The sequence below is a fragment of the Capricornis sumatraensis genome, chromosome 23 (genome assembly GCF_032405125.1).
Source record: "Capricornis sumatraensis isolate serow.1 chromosome 23, serow.2, whole genome shotgun sequence".
NCBI classification, from domain to species: domain Eukaryota; kingdom Metazoa; phylum Chordata; class Mammalia; order Artiodactyla; family Bovidae; genus Capricornis; species Capricornis sumatraensis.
Window position 1 is genome coordinate 38,910,450 of NC_091091.1, and position 20,494 is coordinate 38,930,943.

Sequence of the window (20,494 nt, forward strand, 5' to 3'; positions counted from 1 at the left end):
CGGGAGACCTGGTTCGATCCCTGGGTTGGGAAGATCCCCTGGAGAAGGGAAAAGCTACCCACTCCAGTATTCTGGCCTGGTGAATTCCATGGACTGTATAGTCCATGGGGTCTCAAAGAGTTGAACATGACTGAGCAACTAAGCACACACGATAGCACTCTGTGCAAGGCAGAAGGTGAACAAGAGAAGGTCCCAGCTTCACAGGCTACCTGGAAAATCAAGGCATGCTCCAACTGTGGTCTCCTGGGGAATGAGTGGGAACTATGGATCAAAACCACTTGAAAAAGGCTTTGGATGACAAGTCAACAATGTGGGGCATTAACCTGCCTGAGTACACCTGAGTGTGCCCCCTGGAGAGCCAGGGGTGTGCAAAACCCCAGCAAAAGCACAGCACATTTTCCGGAGAATTTATTCTAGTCATAGACTTGGGAGTAGAAATTGCAATCATTTTGAACATATTTTAAATTAAGCACATAGATATTATCCAGAAGAATACAAAATTCTGTCCATGGAATTATCCAGGAAAGAGTACTGGAGTGGGTAGCCATTCAGGGATCTTCCCAACCTAAGGATCAAACCTGATCTCCCACATTGCAGGCAGATTCTTTACTGTTGAAGCCACCAGAAAAGCTCCAAAGATAGTACGCTCCATCTTGTCTGACTCTTTGTGACGCCATGGACTATACAGTCCATGGAATTCTCCAGGCCAGAACACTGGGGTGGGTAGCTGTTCCCTTCTCCAGAGGATCTTCCCAACCCAGGAGTCAAACGCAGGTCTTCCACACTGCAGGTGGATTCTTTGCAAGTTGAGCCACCGGGGAAGGCCCGAAGATAGTACTGCTGACCTCAGAGACATTTGCCATGTCAGGAGAGGTCTGCTGCCCCCTGGAGGTCAGGGTTTCTAAGTGGAAGAGATTGAGGCCCATTACAGAGAGCCTTGGAAGGGACAGTATTCTGTGGGCGAATTCATATGGAAAAAGACCACTTCCAGCCTGGAGAGAGGCCAGGAAAAGAGGAAGCGATTTTCAGTACCATGTCAGCTGTGCCATGATGTCACGGACATCCCAGCATGCCCTTGTGATGTGCTGCTGTCAGAGGCTGGAAGCCGGCTGCAGTGGAAGCTCAAGGTGAACTGCGAGACTGAGAGAAGGCAGCCTCGGTGTCCCTGTCCAGCACCACTACACAAGGGCATTGATGGGAAAAGCAGGCTTCACTGGCATCGAGGGCTATTGAATATAGATACCGCCTCCAGGAAAAAGTGGCAAATGCCTGGTACTTTCATCCTGTGTTTCTCTAGTCATTCCTCATTCTGCAGCTCATCTCTATACAAAAGGAAAAAAGAAGTCTTTTTTTTATGATACCTCATTCCTCCTATCAGTTGAAAGAGCTTAGGTCTCAGGGAAAATGACTGGTTGGAATTTGACCTCCTTTATCCTCAAGCATTCATGATTTAATGTGTCTTTTCATTGAGAATACACACCCTGCCTTGCCTAGACCGTGGTCACTGGGTCACATGCACCAGCTCAACTCACTCAGCCTCTTTTGGAAATATGCTTCTATTTCTTTGGAAATGTTTTCCCTATCCCCAGCCCCCATTTGTCAACTAAGAGCATTGTTAATGCAAAATTATTTTACCTTAACAAAGGTAAAATATTTTACATTGTTAAGATAATTATTTTCTCAGGATGACCAGATGGGTAGCAATTTGCAAGGCTGGATTAAGCTTACTCATAGCTTTGATGGAATGTGGAGTCAACTGGGAGTTTGCTGCTGCTGTTAAGTCACTTCAGTCGTGTCCGACTCTGTGCAACCCCAGAGATGGCAGCCCACCAAGCTCCCCCGTCCCTGGGATTTTGCAGGCAAGAACACTGGAGTGGGTTGCCATTTCCTTCTCCAATGCATGGAAGTGAAAAGTGAAAGTGAAGTCGCTCGGTCGTGTCCAACTCCCAGCAAGCCAATGGACTGCAGCCCACCAGGCTCCTCCGCCCATGGGATTTTCCAGGCAAGAGTGCTGGAGTGGGGTGCCATTGCCTTCTCCATAGGAAAAAGAATTGCACACAGATAGCAACAGACCCATCACCCCTGACCCATCACTCCTCCAGTGCAGCTGTTTGACTTTGCTAGGTGTTTGTTTGGCTCTGAATTATGTTAAGTCAAGCAAATCTGAAGACTGCAGTGGGTCTGGCGGCTGGGAATTAGAGGCTGGAGCCAAGTAAGCTGGAGAAGTTAAAAAGGGTTTGTGGAGGAAAAGAAAGAAGACTGGGTGAAGCAGATGAAGCTTTTCATAAAGGATTTTAAAGAGGGTTGCATGTGCGATAGCCCAGTGCAGGAGACACGGGTTCAGTCCCTGGTCTGGGAGGATCAAGCATGCTACAGAGCAACTAAGCCCACATGCCACATCTATTGAGCTCAGAGCCTGGGAGCTGCAACTACTGAGCCCCCGTACCACGACTACTGAAGCCCCGAGGACCGGTGCTGTGCAACAGGAGAAGCCGCCACAATCCAGAGAAGCCTGCTTATCGCAGCTGGAGAGCCGCCTCTGCTCACCACAACTAGAGAAAAGCCTGTGCAGCAGCAAAGACTCAGCAGAGTCAAACATAAAACAGTTAATAACTTTTTTTAAAGACTCAGAATCTGACTTCATACAGTACGACTTATAATAGCACCCATCAAAGAGGATTGTCGTGAGGTTTAAATGAGATAATACACAAAAGCAGAAGAATCCAAGATCCTTATCATCTGCATCTGAGACACACCTTCCCTTGCTACCCAGCCTTCCATGCACATAACCGCCAATCCCCCGACACACACACACACACACACACACACACACACACACACACACACGCGCGCGCATACAGGGCAGCTCGACTTTTTCATTAACCTTGTTTTTTATTTTTTTCCAATCAGAAAGGTAATATATTAATTTGTGTTTCTTGTTAAAAAAAAAAAAACCTAAAACTCAACAAATAAGATTCTGTATGGTCTCTTTAACCATCATCCTGTGGGGCAGAGTGCTCACTAAATACCCATATGGTCCCCCACACTTCCCAGCAACCCTTGCAGTTAGGTGAGGTCATGTGACTAGTTCTAGCCAATGGGCTATGAGCAAAAGGACACTATCCTCTCTTTCTCAATCTTAGCAACTATGGAGGAAACACATTTCAAATGGCATAGCTAACAAAGAGAAGGAGGGCTGCCCTGTTCCTCTTTCTAACTATCTTAAGGCGCTGGATAATCTAACCCAATGATTCTCAAACTTGAGCCTGCACCAGGATCGCATGAAAGGTTTGTTGAAACACAAATTTGCTGGGACCCACCCCCGGAGTTTCTGATTCATAGGTCAGTTGGAAAGAGCTCAAGAATTTGCATTTCTAGCAAGTTCCCCGGAGAAGGCAGTGGCACCCCACTCCAGTACTCTTGCCTAGAAAATCCCATGTATGGAGGAGCCTGGTGGGCTACAGTTCATGGGGTCGCTAAGAGTCGGACACGACTGAAGTGACTTAGCAGCAGCAGCAAGTTCCCAAGTGATGTTAAGGCTGCTACTCAGGAATCACACTTTGAGAGCCATTGATGTAGCCTATTCTGATCTAACAAATACATGTCCTTGAATCCAACTGACCTCCCACAAACCTCAGAGGTGAAAACTGTCATTAACTTGGATCTGTGATCTGGCTTTGAGCCCCCCACATGCCTCAGTTCAGTTCAGTTCATTTCAGTCGCTCAGTCATGTCCGACTCTTTGTGACCCCATGGACTGCAGCATGCCTGGCTTCCCTGTCCTTCACTATCTCCCAGAGTTTGCTCAAACTTATGTCCACTGAGGTGGTGATGCCATCCAACCATCTCATCCTTTGTCATCCCCTTCTCCTCCTGCCTTCAATCTTTCCCAGCATCAGGGGCTTTTCCAGTGAGTCAATTCTTTGCATCAGGTGGCCAAAGTATTGGAGCTTCAGCTTCAGCATCAGTCCTTCCAATGAATATTCGGGATTGATTCTCTTTAGGATTGACTGGTTTAATCTCCTTGCAATCCAAGGGACTCTCAAGAGTCTTCTCCAATACCACAGTTCAACATGCCTAGGTAACTGGAAATTCTATCTCAATCATGTTTCAAGAGAAGAGGTGATAAGGGTTATGTGACATCCAATAGGGTTAGATGGTGCCCAGAAAAGGTGTATAAGACTCACCCTTAGTGTATGGGGATGGCCCTATTATCATTGCTCCTCTGCTAAGTTCTGCTCGCATGAGTCCAGTCATCAGCCCTGGAGCCTGGGTGAGCCCAGAGGTGCTCCCCAGCCTCCTCTACATTGGGTGAGGACTCAGCCAGAGACTCAATCTCCTTCTCTAGCCCAGACCTTGGGTTTAGTAGTCTCTCTCCACCACAGCCCACAGCCATCTCCACATCTGGCTGCTGCATGTCAGTGGAACTCAGAGCAAGAGTATTTGTGAAGACCATGTGTACACACACACACACACACACACACACACACACTCAAACCCATCTACTTCCCAGCCCTGGGGGAGTTCAACTCATTTTCTCACCTGAGCTACTTCTCCAAGAGCCTAGATGCCCAAACAAAACCAAAGTGGTTTTGGGAGTTACAATCTATGTGCTGGCAGGTGCCTGGCAGGTGGCATTTTTTACTTTGAGACAATAAGGCAATTAGGGAAGAAAGCCCCAGCTGGGAGGGACTTGGAAGTCACAGAGGACAGAGGAAGGAAACACCACTCACACTTATGAGCTTCGAGAACAGCACAGGAATGAGCATCTCTGGAAATCACATGCCCCACAGGCACCCACAGAGCTGATGTGTTTTCCATGTACGATGTATCCAAACCATACACCAGTGTGTAATTCCTATTGCTTCACTATTGATTTTGTGCTGAAATTAATACATTTCTCAAAGATTCTCAAAGACCCAATTGGTTCCCAATTACCATCATGGCACAGAATTGCGGAAAGGACAATGGCCTTAGGAAAGTGTTCTCTTGAGCATGAAGGGAAGGTAATGACTATTGGTTTTCCTCTATCTTATGTGTTAATTTTTATTATTCTTTTGCCCCTGTTTACAAAAGAAGCTTTTTATATTACAAAATGTCCAAAATATTACAGAAATGTTTGCTCTAAGAAGCAGAAATCCCCCATAATCTTACCTCTCAGAATTAAATATCAACAATGATTAGGTGCGTATTTCTCCACATTTTTTGTCCATATGTATATTTTAATTACTTTTTAAAAAATAGAATGATACCCATGTGAAAACTTTTTTCAAACAACAGATCATGAACCTGTCAAAGCAAAGAGATCTACCTGCCTCATTCGTTCAAAGAGTTGTAGGGTATTTTCTTGAATGCACCTTAATTTATTTAATCTGTCTTCCATTGGCTGACATTTTATCTACCCAAGTTTCTAAGTGACTCCCGGAGGGGTTAACTGGCTTGTGCCAGGTTACATAAGTGTTTAGAGGCGGCCTCCAGCTAGTCTTTCTCCTACTCCGTGACCCCTTGACTTTCCACTTTCTTTATTCCAGTTTCTAAGGGCAGGAGTAGGGCCTGTTCTGGAGAAGGACTCTTAGACCAGCTTTTGTCCCAAGGATTCCGGAGAACTGGGGACAATTGACTGTCACAGCCAACAGAATGTCAGCCAGGTCTTTTCACTAAAGAATGATTTAGACACGTGCCATCCTACTGAATTAGTAAGAACACACAGACAAAGAACATAAAAGAAGCTGGGGGAGGAAAAACCTGATGTCTGGTCCTTAAATCACTTTTTGATAATGAGTGTCATATATTTAAATGTTCACACATAATCATCACATTAGTATTAACTATACCATCAAAGACAATCTGATTACATAATATGCTTCTTCATGTATCACCGCCATGAACTTGTTAATACATGTAATTATAAATGGAGAAGTAGATTGAGGGCATATCCATAGAAGCCTCTGGAAGTCTGAGTGTGATTTCCTGCTGTTTCTCATCAACTTGCATGAGACAAAGCTAAATGGCTGCACTGACACCCTGACGCCAGGCCTCACTGCCAGGCTGTCCCCCCCTCAGGCCCCGTGGCCTGGCGTACTGCAGTCCCTGTGGTCACAAAGAGTCAGACACGACTGAGCAACTGAACTGAACTGAACTGAGGTAGGGAGTGATTTTATCTTTAAAAAGAAGATGGGGAGAACAGATATTGGGTGGTCATTAGATGTGTTGATGGTATTTTCTGTTTCAGTTAAATGCATTCTCTCATCAACACATTAATAATAATAATAAAATCTTAAATTTCAGTTCAGTTCAGTCACTGAGTCATGTCTGACTCTTTGCAACCTCATGGACTGCCACACAACAGGCCTTCCTGTCCGTCATCAATTCCCAGAGTTTACTCAAACTCATGTCCATTGCGTCAGTGATGCCATACAACCATCTCATCCTCTGTCATCCCCTTCTCCTCCCATCTTCAATCTTTCCTAGCATCAGGGTCTTTTCCAATGAGTCAGTTCTTCACATCAGGTGACCAAAGTATTAGAGTTTCAGCTTCAGCATCAGTCCTTGCAATGAGTATTCAGGACTGATTTCCTTTAGGATGGACTGGTTGGATCTCCTTGCGGTCCAAGGGACTCTCAGTCCAAGCTCATCACCCTGGGGTGCTGCAGCCCCCTCTGCAAGGCCACCCTCCTCTTCTCATGCACAGATCCCCCTGCTTGCCACACCCTGAGGAAGGTCACCCCGCCAGGCCACGTAGGCTGTCACATCCTAGGACAGTTCTGCCATGCCCACTAGGCCACCCCACTGGACAAAAACACCCTCGACACACTCAGGACCCACACGCCGCTCCCCCCCCCCCCCACCGCCCAGGTACTGGGTTCCCAGACACCCTGTGCAGACGCCACCCTTGTCTGGCCCCACCTAAGGGCATCTGGACACAATTGTTTGGGAAGGAGAGAAGAGGGGAGAGAGAGGAGGGGAGGGGATAGGACTGAAAATTTTGAACTGAGAAAATACATTCCATCTAAAATGACTCTTAGGGCTTCCCTCTTAGCTCAGAGGGTAAAGAATCCACCTGCAATGCAGGAGACCCGGGCTCGATTTCTGGGTCCAGAAGATCCCCTGGAGAAGGAAATGGCAACCCACTCCCTTATTCTTGCCTGGAAAATCCCATGGACAGAGGAGCCTGGCAGGCTACAGTCCACAGGGTCACGAGTCGGACACAACTTAGCAACTAAACCACCATCAAGATGACTCTGTGGAAGGAAAGCTATGATAAACCTAGATGCATATTAAAAAAGCAGAGGCATCATGTTGCTGACAAAGGTCCATCTAGCCAAAGCTATGGTTTTTCCAGTAGTCACATACAGATGTGAGAGTTGGACCTTAAAGAGGGCTGAATGCCAAAGACTTGATGCTTTAGAACTGTGGTGCTGGAGAAGACTCTTGAAAGTCTTGGACTGCAAGGAGATCAAATCAGTCCATTTTAAAGGAAATCAACCCTGAATATTCATTGGAAGGACTGATGCTGAAGCTGAAGCTCCAGTACTTTAGCCAACTGATGCAAAGAACCAACTCTTTGGAAAAGATCCTGATGCTGGGAAAGGCTGAAGGCAAAAAGTAAAGAGGGTGGCCGAGGATGAGATGGCTAGATAGCATCACCAACTCAATGGAAATGAATTTGAGCAAACTCCAGGAGATAGTGAAGGACAGCGAAGCCTGGCGTGCTGCAGTTGTGGGGTCACAAAGAGTCGGACACTACTTAGGGACTGAAGAACAAGAACAAAACAAAGAAAACTGGGCAACAAAACAGTACATAGATAGCACGACACTCGGAGACAGGGACCCCAGAGTCGGGGCTGTTTTAACAGTCCTGAGCATGGCAGTGGGTGGAGTGGGAAAAAATGGATCATTCTGCTTGACTGAATTTTTATTTGTATCTGAAGGGGGAATATATTAAAATGAACTCATGTTTAACTCTAAAATTCTGTATATTGCCACAGAATGCTTCTTTCCACCCAAATAATATTGGCACAATCTCTGCTCAGCTGAAAACTGAACATATCACCGCCTCAGAGTGTCCCATGGTCCCTGCAGGATCGGAGGGCTGCATCACTGTGAGCCTGCAGCAGTCACGTAGTGCCTTCCCCGCTCCGCCTTCTGCCACATCCCGTGCGACTACATCCGGGTCCTTAAATTTCCGTGGAGAAGCCTCCCCAGGGCCACGGCCATCATGAACCCCAGGGTCCCTCCGGATGACCTGAGTGTCCTGCAGCTCTCCAGTCTACAGGCAGTAGGCACCTCCCCATACTGTGATTTTCTTTTGTCACCTGAGCCCCAAAGCAGCTCTGAGTTTGCCCAGAATCTAATTTAGCCCAGGCTTCTCATGGAAACAGCTCTATCTGTTCCAACTTTCAACCCTTCAACCAAAGCAGGTCTTCCCTAGACCAAGGGGCTGGCCAAGCAGCAGGTCTTACCAGTCCTCCTTTGTTTATCCCATGGTCCTCTTCCCTCCCGAAGTCCTCCTTCTTTAAAAGTGAAAGTTGCTCAGTCGTGCCCGACTCTTTGCAACCCCACGGACTATACAGTCCATGGAATTCTCCAGACCAAAATACTGGAGTGGGTAGCCTTTCCCTTCTCCAGGGGATCTTCCCAACCCAGGGATCAAACCCAGGTCTCCCACATTGCAGGCAGATTCTTTACCAGCTGAGCCACAAGGGAAGCCCTCCTTCTTTACCCAGTAATAAAACATACACTCCTAGATATATCAGCAGATATCAGCAATCCCAAGGGAAGGGGCAGGATTGAACCCTTCATAGCAGCACCCAAACACCAAACAAAAACGCCTATGACTTGTAGTTGTTTAAACAGGACAGACTCTGAGCCATAAAATTGTAACAGAATTTCCAAATTTCAAAAGAATCATTTGTGTAAGGCTGGATACTGAAGACTTCTATCTTCAGAGATATTAACTCTCAGAGCCAGTTGGTGTCTTCAAGGAAGACCCAACGGATGAGAACAAAGAGACCGCTGATGTTCAGTCTTGAAGATGACCACACGCCTAAGCAGTATTGCATTCTGGGAAGTGCTTGGGCTTTGGAGTGAACCAATCTGAGTTCAAATCCCCCACCCACCATTCAAGCAACCCCTCAATATCTCTGGGTCTCTGTTTCTTTATGGAGTTTGTTTGACAATATCTGTGTCAAGCCTCTGGTACATGGAAGACCCTCATACACAGCAAAGAGTATTCCTAACTAATAGTGGGATACACAGCTACTTTATTTTATTCCTTTTTTCTGTGTCTCTTCCAGTTAAAAATGTAAACAAAGTTGTCTGGAATATTTTCTATACTTATTTGTCAAATTACTCTTTAAATATCCATCCAAAATGTTTTTCATTTTAATAAAAATTCAACTGATAGAAATCAAACTCAGCCTCTAGCCTATTTTATCTTTATTTGGAATTTTCATTGAAATCATGCATAAAAAGTTCTCTCTCCTTCAACACATGGCTAGGACAGTCCAGCCCTCCATCCCAAGGCGGCAAAACTTGGTTGTAATGTATCCGTGAGCCCCCCATTTTTCAGATTCAGCTCAGAAAAGACCGTTCAGCAGCTTGTTGGCTGGATGTCCTTTGGTGGAAATCTGTACTGCACTCTACCAATTCAAATGGAAAACTGAAATCCAGAAATGCAACTTTTTATGTTCTTTTTGACCATGAAAAGAACCAGGGGAACTCCTCAAGGAGACGTTGTCTGCCAAGCAATCACTGAGATGTGGACTGTCTTCCCTGAAATGACTTTCAAGGTCACTGCTTGATCTCTGGCCTTGGCCTAGGAGGATCGCCAGTTCCATTTTCACGTGCTGCCACGTCTACAGGAGCCAGGCTTGGGGTGCCAGTGCAGCGACACCGAGAATGGGTTGGAGGCCAGGAATCAGAAGAAGGGAAGCAAGTCTTCAGTTTCATCAAGAATCTTGTTTCTCCCACCCCTTCTTAGCTCATCTGATTGGGTGGATCAGTGGTCTTTGGCCCACTGATGACCACTTTCTGCTTGGCTAATACCCTGTGCTTTCCTGAACCAGAAAATGCCCTCAGCAGGGAAAACAGAGGTAAGTACATAAGATGAAGCTTACCTTAATTCTTCCATATCCTTCAAGGATTGTGCTTCTTCTGGTTCCTGCCTGCTTGGATTGCTCTCCAGGGCCTGCCAACAGAGATATCCATAGATTACATGTATACAAAATACAACTTCTATAGAACATATTATATATAATATGTATGATTTTCCTCTAGCTTTTATAATTTCTATCAGTGGAAGGCTAACCCAATACATGCTGCTTTGACTGGAACTGGAACTCTAGTGTGAATGATATTTAATAGCAGAAGACAATCCTTCCATAAGACTCTTCAAATGAAGTCTTATGTGAAAGCCTCATACATAGAGCAGATGAAAGAAAAGCTAGTTCAGTGTTGTCCAGGTCAGCAGAAAGTATCCAGATTCAGATATGCACGGAAAATGTAACATAAAGCTGGTCGTGGTCCTTGGGACTCGTGAAGTTTGAAAACTACCGAGAGAAAGGATGTGGGTTTTGGTTTTGGAGAAACTTTAGTTTGAATACTAAAGCTTACTAGGTATGTGTCCATAAGTAAGTGATTTAACTTCTCTAGAGCAAAGTTCTTTGTCAGCAAAATGGAGACAGTGATACCAATCCCATTTGCTTTTTTTTTTTTTTTTTGATGGCGCTGTGTAGCTTGTGGAATCTTAGTTCCCAGACCGGAGATAGAATCCAGGCCCTGAGCAGTGAAAGCATGGAGTCCTAGCCACTGGTCTTCCAGGAAATTTCCCCTATCTTGCTTTTTAATGAAAAGTTGTTATAAGGATTAGCACAAAGTACATGAACACCAACTTGCACATCACCTGCTGTATAATGGACAATACTGTGCGCTTCTCAAGGAGAGGGCTATTTTCTCCACTTTTCTAACTCAGCTCCCATCCAAGGACTAAACACTTGCTGAATACATGTTTCTTGTTTTGCTTGCCTTTTCTCTATTAAAAATATTTCCACGCAGGTCTCTACAACCCTAAATCATGAGCTGTCATTATGCTGAAATATCACCATGCGACACAAGATCATGCTGAGAGGTATTAGGCCAAACAGAGCTTTTAATTGCAAATGAAAGATAAATGAGGATGGACGCCTGTCTATGTGTGCATATGAAAGCTGATCGTTCAGATGGTGATAGGAAATTGACACTGCTCCCTGCCACACTCGATGTGAATAATACACTGACCTGTAACAGCCCCCATCTCTCTAAAGACATGTAATAGCAAATCAGTAGCACATCCTTTTTTAAAAATAAATTTGCCTCATGAAATGTGTAAATGGATTAATGTGTAGAGGATCATGGAAGCCTTTACCACAGTGTGCTGATAATCTTGTCAATAAAGCATCTTGTAATTTTTCTGGGGAAAAAGATCAGTTTTCTGATTTCAGCCTTTAAAGAAGAGGGAAATGTTTCTTGCAGCACAGCAGATCCACGGAAAGTAGGAAAATAGCACTAATAAATATAAAAAGGGAACATTAATCAGAAAACAAGAAAGGAGAACATGGAAAATTGCTGGGGTCCAGCCCGGGTGGATCCAAGGAATTCGAAGGTGGGGACGGCGTTGGCGTCTTTGGAAAAATACATATTTAATTACAGATATAGAGAGAGATTAGAAATGGATAGTGTAGTAGGAGATAGTGTAGTGGAGAAAAGGAGGCTGAATCCAGATGGGAATTCAGCCAGAGAAACGGGAGCAAGAAAGAAGCAACATGGGGGAATCAGTCTTTCCGGAAACTGATCTGATTTCTTTATTTTTGGGTTTGCTTATATACCTTTTGTTACACATAGGGATGAATACAGAGTCATGGGGGGTCAGCAGTCCTGACCTTTATCAAAATCAGGTGCTTCACATAAAAAGGTCTTAGGGATTTTATGATCCTTTCTTTCTGATAACCAAAAAACTTATTTTTTCCAAGGGTGTTTTTTCTTAAACCAGGCACCACCCTCCAAATAAAGTTACATTCCTATAGGGTGAGGGTGTAGTGAGTTACAATCAAGAAAGGAATTTATTTAACCCAAGGTTAACATGATTAATCTTAAAAGGTTAATACTTATTTCTCCTATATGTTAGTTATATTCATTATAAGGGCAGGGAATATGAAGATTTAGCAGCAAACATCAGCCCAACAAGTGAAAATCCTTTCACCAATGTTCCCCTTAAGATCTATTTAGTTTTAAGATAGCGATAAAGTTACATTTTTACATAGCAAGGACACAGTGATTTATAACAAAGTACAGTAATCTATTAGAAAAGAGAAAATTCATTAACTCAAAAAGTCTAGTATTGCTAACCTTAAAAACTACTATATTTCCTTTTCTATATTCCAAATACATTAATATATTCCCAGGTGCCTAAGGATATGGAGGCCTGGCGGCAATCATTGACTCAACAAGAAGAAAAGGCCCTATGCTAATTAAGACTCTCAAAATACTCCAGAAATTCTCTATGCTGTTTATGGTTAAGAGGTAGTAAACACTCATGTGCGTAGTGGCAGCAGTATGGATAATCCTGTCACACAAGCTAGTCTGTCAGCAGAGAGGTTTGACCTGAGACACCCTTGTCCCACCCAGAGCAGGGAATTAGCAGCAATTATTGACACAACAAATGATAAACCCTTCACCAATATAATTCCTAACCAACCCACTATACTAATAATTTCTAACTCCCCAAAAGAATTTGCCTTTAGTAAGTCTAAAACATCTCGTGCCTCTCAGATTGAGAGGCTGTAAACAATCACATGTGGCCGGACGAACCTATACAGGTGGGCTAGATAAACTTCAGAGGAGTTCGTAAGCTGAAACACTCTTGTCACACCCAGGAATTTTTATTGCCTTGGAGCTGCACGTTTACTCCTTCTCCGAGAGAAACGGTTATGGGGGAGAGCCCCCCGTAAAGTCAGAGGTGTAGGTGAGAGCATAAAACAGACTCTGGTTTTGGGGTTAGATGCTCAGGAACGGGGTTTCCTGAGGCTTGATCACGCCTTTGCGTATGCCAAGCCTCCTTCCTCATGACCTTTGCCATGGGCGGAGTTCCTCACGCTGGCCCCCGCAGAAAATAAACAATTCTCTAGATACTGTAAATTCTTTTAAGAAAGAGATAATAGATACTGAGAATTAGAAATAAGTAAAGGAGTATAAACAAAGATATGAAATATATTTTAAATCTTGAAGAAATAATATGCATAATTCTATGATACTAAATTTTAAAAGGTTAATAAAATGGATGATTTTCTAAGAAACTGTAAATTGTCAAAACTGTCTGAAGAAATAAACAGGATATCTGAGCAGATCAGCAACTCTGCAAAAACTAAGAGAGTAGACTAAGAATTGAAAAAATAGTTTAGAAGAACTCTGGGCCCAGATGATTTGACAGGCTATTTATTTCTTTTCTTTCAAGAAACTATCACTACCATTTTGTATAAATAATCTTACAAAGTCTGTAAAAGATAGTAAGTTTCCAAATCAATTCATCAAGCTTAACACAATCATGATATAGCACCATGAAAAGAATAAACAATAGACCAAACTCTCTTGTGAATATAAATATAAATTGCAAGTCAAATCAATTTTCACGTGATAGCAGCACCATAATTAAGTATGATTTGGAATATAAGAATGGTTCAATACCAGGAAAGCTATTAATGTAATTTATCACATCAGTAGATCAGAGAATTTAACACAGCAGGCAGAGAGGAAAGTCAGAGCCCCTGCATAGGAAGCATGATTTTTCTTCTATGTTGTGACTTTTACCAAGCAATCTAAGTTCCCGGCACCTCAGTTCACTCCCTGTAAAATGGAGAGACTGACATTATCTACTGTAGGAAGCTGTCGTGAGAAATCAATAAATTAACATTTGTAAAGCTGTTTGGGGCTTCCTTGGTGGCTCAGATGGTAAAGAATCTGCCTGCGATGCAGGAGACGTGGGTTCAATCCCTGGGTTGGGAAGATCCCCTGGAAAAGAGAATGGCAATCCACTCCAGTATTCTTGCCTGGAGAATCTCATGGACAGGAGCAGCCTGGTGGGCTACAGTCCATGGGGTCACAAAAGAGTCGGGCACAGCTTAGCGACTAAAACAGCAAAGAACAACATGCAAGTCCCTGCTAAACAGAATAAAGCCCAATCATCACCTCTCTAAAGGCTGAAGATCAATTTATCATCATTCCATGGTACAAACGCTTGATAAACTGAAGAGTAGGCTGTGTTCTTAACACCATAAAGACTATCTCATACTAACAGCTGACATCCCTCCACTGAGACAATAAAGGGACAAACAGAAATGCGACGGGCTAGAATATATCCTGTGGTCTTGAACTGGGGGTATCAGCACAAACTAGTGGGTTTGAGCAAATACAGATCACTCGGTATGAAAATAGATACGTGTGGGGGGTGGGTATGTATGCACACATACATCTATTTCTTAGCTCTGCCCACCGTGAGGGCCCAGAGCTGTGACGTTCCAGGAGCAGTAAGGTATTTACACCCAGATATCTGTTTCTAAATTCCATTATCAATAAAATGAAAGTGTGCCTTGCAGAAACTGGTGATTCCAGGGCAGAGATGGGGAAAATACAAATCGAGTCTAGGACAGCTTCTGCCATAAAGAAAGAGTATGTTTAAAAATGATGGAGACATGTCAAAAAGATTGGGAAGCTAGTTTAAGGGGGTCTCATGGGAAAATCTGGGACAATTTGAACATTAAAATATATAATGATGATAACACATTATAACCTATTGAATAAGATAATACATACATGGATGGATGGATAGATAGATGATAGGTAAGAAAGAAAAGCTTCTTTTTAGAGGAATGCCAATGAATGTAGAAGAAATGATGGAATTAGAAAATTACCATCATGATAACAATTGTCTTGGACAAGAGTAATTAATGGATGCTTGAAGCAGTGGGTGAAATTGTTATTTTTACATGTTGATATTTACATTGCCGCTGCTGCCATTTAGTCACTAAGTTGTGTCTGACTCTTTATGACCCCGTGGACTGTAGCCCACCGGGATCCTCTGTCCATGGGATCTCCCAAGCAAGAATACTAAAGTGAGTTGCATTTCCTTCTGCTGTTGCTGCTAAGTCACTTCAGTCATGTCTGACTCTGTGTGACCCCATAGACAGCAGCCCACCAGGCTCCCCCGTCCCTGGGATTCTCCAGGCAAGAACACTGGAGTGGGTTGTCATTTCCTTCTCCAATGCATGAAAGTGAAAAGTGAAAGTGAAGTTGCTTAGTCGCGTCCGACTTTTAGCGACCCCAAGGACTGCAGCCTACAAGGCTCCTCCGCCCATGGGATTTTCCAAGCAAGAATACTGCAGTGGGGTGCCATTGCCTTCTCCTTGCATTTCCTTCTACACAGTCACAAAGAATCTCTCCATAAGGTACTTACTAATTATAAATGGCAAAATAGCACTTTTACAGTAGAGAAACCTAGCAAGCACCACCTTCATCAAATAATCGGTGTTAACATCATCAGCTATGAGTCAGATCATAACACGTGCCTCTCGATACACAGAGAACGCTACATGGCTTCTGAAGTCCCCATGCCCAAAGCACACACTCTAATTAAATCTCATCGTAAGGAAGCATCAGACATACCCAAAAGAGGGTGTTCTGAAAGATAACTGCTCTAGAATCTTCAGGGCAGTCTTCACTCACTGTCCCTCCCCAGCTTTCAAACTGGGGCCCCTAGGAGGGTAGCTTTGCATACTGGGGGTGTCACCGCCTCACAGAACCTGGGAGTCCCTTTGCTCTCATGGCTTTGACCTGACACCTGATGGAGAAGGTGAAGCCACAAGTTCAGTCTTCGAGGGAGGCGTGGAGCCCTGGGCAGCCATCACAGGAGATTTTCCTTGAACTGAAAGGAAGCTTCCAGAGAGCCAGCCCAGAAACATCTGGGAGTCAGAGGCTTTTCCCTGGACCCCATCTGGTGTAGACGATTCACCTACATTACCCCCCTGCACCCTGAATCCTTACCAGGCAGCCACGAGGTAGGGGAGACCTACCTTGGAAAAGAATAGATGGTCAAGACAGCTCCATCATTCCTCCAGGTCAGGCAGCTGGACGTGGAGGGGGAGGGTGCAAGGCCACGGTCATCCGACTTCAAGACCACCTTCTTCGGAGTTCCCTGGTGGTCCAGTGGTTAAGAATTCTTGCTTCCACTGCAGGGGGCACAGGTTTGATACCAGGTTGGGGACCTCAGATCCCAGAGAGGTATGGCCAGAAATTTTGGGGGGAAAATGGAACACCTTACTGACCCTGTGCCCGGACTCTCAGTGAAAGGTACGTATGGGACAGAGTTGGCGGGGGTGGTCTTCGCCGGGGGGAGTGGGCATTCCAGGTCTGATCACTTTAATCCACCCAGCGGACAGATCTTTACTGGGCTGGGGACATGGGTTCAAGATCAAAGGTTGGGCAGCCAATCCTAATAGGCTTTTCCAGACTTGCGCGATGATAGACAATGAACAGGCTCAAGATAAACAGACAGATCTGACCCCAGGTCCGCTGAGCCCTTTCCTAGGAGGAGGCCCAGGAGTCAGCATTTTAACTGGCATTCCAGAAGAGCGCTCTCTCTGGGTTATTTTGGGGAATGGTGGCGAGGCTGTTTCCTGCGAGGAGGGGTGAGGCTGGCCTTGTTAAGGAGGTGGTTTTGCTAATCCCTTGTCACCAGATGCTGCTCTCCTCGTGGTGAAAGATACAAGGAATGGGCCTAGCGTGGCCCCCGGAGCCTCAGGTTGAGACACGACTGAGGTTACTTCTCATCCCGGTCATTCCCCAAGTGCCACATGGTCCCACTGAAAGCCCATTTGGGTGGTTTTTCCAGCTTAATGAGGCCAAACCAGAATCCCTGGTATTCACACTGGACCAGCTGTTCCCCATCTCACTCACTGAGTGAGCCCCAAACCCTGGGAACCCTCCTCAAATCCTCTCCTCCTTCTTCATCCTTAGCATCCAATCTAAGCCAATCCAATCCCTCCCCACAAAACACATCCCAAGTTGGCCACCCGTCCATCACCTCTGCTCGCACCTGGACCAAACCTTCCTCAGGGTCCAGCGGGACCCAGGTAGGGGACCCAGCCCCACGCTGCCCCTCCTCCTCCCGCTGGGGAGCCCCCAGAGATCTTCTTTCAAAGGAAATCAGATCATTCCAGCCTAAAACTCTTCATGATGACCCATTGCAACTAAAAGAAAATCAACCCACTCCAGTGTTTTTGCCTGGAGAATCCCATGAACAGAGTAGCCTGGCGGGCTACAGTCCAAGTCAGACGCGACTGAAGCAACTCAGCACACACACGGCACGACACACACAGCACGACACACATGGCACGACACACACGGCACGACACACGGCACGGCACGACACACGGCACGACACACACACGGCACGACACACACACGGCACCACACACACACGGCACGACACACACGGCACGACACACACACGGCACGACACACACGGCACGACACACTCGGCACGACACACACGGCACAATCCCTCTCTAGACTATTCTTTCCATGAGGGGAAGAAATATTTTCGTCGAATTCACTGTTCTGCCCCGCCAGACCTGGAACAGTGTCTGACTCTGGCTCATCAATAGTCGTTTCCATAATTAATTACCCTTTACAATGACCCTGGCTGTTTCCTGTTAGACAAGCAAAACAGCTGGCAAGTGAGACGGAAAATGCAACAGCCAAGCTGGGGAGGGGCAGAGGGTCACATGGGGGTGAGAAGAACAGGCGTCTCCACACTTGGGGCCAAGGGGTGGGGGGGGGGGGGAGAAGGTCAGGGCCAGAACTCTTTCATTTGATTGTGTCTCTCCCAGCAGAGGGAAAACGAGACGCTGGCAGGGTTTACATGATCACTGACCCTTGTAATCAGGGGCCCCTTGAACCTGGACCCCTGCTGCTTTGGTAGGGTAGGGTGGATAGTCAGTAAGAGGCAAGATCACAGCTTTGGTGGCAAAGCAAACCCCCAGAGCCCTGACTGTTTCTGTGGGCTTCCCAGGGCTCCAGAGGGCCCGTCTGTGCCCAGTCCATGGGCTCTCCCTGCCTTTGTGTGCACAGAAGATGCTGTGCCACAAACGACCTCTTTTCTGAGAACACAGATTAGGATAGAGGGCATCCTGTGTTAAGCTGTGAGTTCTCAGCCTTTGGACTGTGCCAAGACATTGATATATAATGACCCATTCATTGACTGAGGGGCAGGTGGCAAGGGGAAGCATTGATCCTAAAGTCCTGGAATTCGTTGTTCAGTCACTCAGTCGTGTCTGACTTTTTGTGATCTCATGGACTGCAGAACACCAGGCTTCCCTGTCCTTCACCATCTCCCAGAGCTTGCTCAAACTCATGTCTATTGAATTACTATTGCCATCCAACAATCTCATCCTTTCTTGTCCCCTTCTCTTCTTGTCTACAATCTTATCCAGCATCAGAATCTTTTCCAGTGAGTCAGTTCTTCGCGTAAGGTGGCCAGAGTATTGGAGTTTCAGCTTCAGCATCAGTCCTTCCAATGCATATTCAGGACTGATTTCCTTTAGGATGGACTGGTTGGATCTCCTTGCAGTCCAAGGGACTCTCAAGAGTCTTCTACAACACCACAGTTCAAAAGCATCAATTCTTTAGTGCTCAGCTTTCTTTATAGTCCAACTCTCACATCCATACATGACAACTGGAAAAACCATAGCTTTGACTAGATGGACCTTTGTCCTGGACAGAAAGGCAAATTGTAGGCCAGCAATAAGAGAAGAAATGTCTGTATTAAGAAAACTGACAATACGCCAGAGACTGATGTTAGCCCTGGGAATGTCTATAAGAGAAAATAGAGCAGATCTTGGGGAATCTGGCAGGAACCTGTTTATTCATCAGTGTTTACTATGTTCCTGCTCTGGGCTGGGTTTCAGGGTGCCTAGGAAGAGACAACAGCCCCCACTCTGGAGGCCCCGTGGGACCTTATTCATACGCTAAAGCAGAGTCCACCATGTAGTACTGAATTATCTGGGCTCATGGTGGGGACTGCCGTTTCTGTGACCTTAGCACAGAGCCCGGTAGTGCTATATACGTAGTGGCGGTGTGGCGCCTGAAACTCTTCCCTGAAGACAAGTTCGTCCAGGGAAAATACCACACTTTGTCACAAGGTGGCGCTCAAGGCCCACACAGTTACGGACGGAAGTTTTCTGCTGTTTGTTCTGGGGGGCGGCGGGTGAGAGTTAAAACCCACCAGAGTTTGGGGGGGTTGTTTGTTAGTATATGGAAGAGAAGCTGGTATTCCTAAACAGTTTCTTCCTCCTCCCCCCTCAAATTCTAATTTTTCTTCCACCCCAGAAATCTTGTCTGTATAAAGAAGCCGTAAGACGGTCTTCCGAATTGTCTGATCACCAGGCTGAGTTAAGCGGACTTTTCAAGTGGCCCTGAAATGTGGGGTTTGTTTGACTTGTTGACCGCTGGGAAGCTCAGTTCTCCGTTCTGAGCCGGCTTCGGCTGGGCTCGATACTATTGCCTTGCTGGTCTTGAGCTAGATCTGATCCAAGTGTATTCCGTGACTTTACTGCAATTTTGGGGGTCAAGAAATCCCTTTACAGCGGGACTTGCTGGTGATAAGGTTCTAAGCCTGAGCTTCTGGAGCTGCCGATGTCTGAAGGTAGCAGAGAGAAAAGGAGTACTGCTTGCTGAAGAGAGACGGACAGGAGCCTGGGGACCTGTGTGAGCCCCTGGGTCTCTCCTGCCTGAAGCCAGCTCTGGATTTTCCAGTTGCCTCAGTCCATGTCAGCCAGTAAATTACTTTTCAGCTTAAAGCCAGGTTGAGTTTGGTTTCTCTTGTGATGCTGGAAGAGTTCGTACTAATAATACATTTGGAGAAAGGTCCTTATCATCTGATGTGGCTTAATCAACCAAAAGTGGAGGTTAAGGTTAGGTCTCTAGGGTCAGCTGTCTGTGTTTGAACCAGGGGGTCAAGGCAGCAGCTTCAGGAAGCCCAGACACAGTCTCCGAGCTGCCCAGCACCTGGAATCCAGACACGGTGCCAGGCACTGGGCGTCTCTGGGTTGAAGAGACTGGGGAAGTAAAACAGCCTCTGAGTGCTAGCTCTGTGCTAGCAGTGATGGGAGACCCAGCATTTCAGATGGAAACAGGGTCCTGAAGAGAGAGCTACGCCCCAGTGTTCACGGCCACATCGTTTACAACAGCCAAGACTGGAAAGCAATCTAAGTGTCGACCAACAATGAATGGATATAGAAAATGGAGAGACAGATAATTCAGCCATGAGAAAGAAGAATATCCTGCCATTTGCCACAACATGGATGGACCTTGAGGGCATCACGCTAAGTCCAACAAGTCAGACACAGAAAGACAAATGCTACAAGATATCACTTGTATGTGGAATCTAAACACCCCGAACTCAGAGA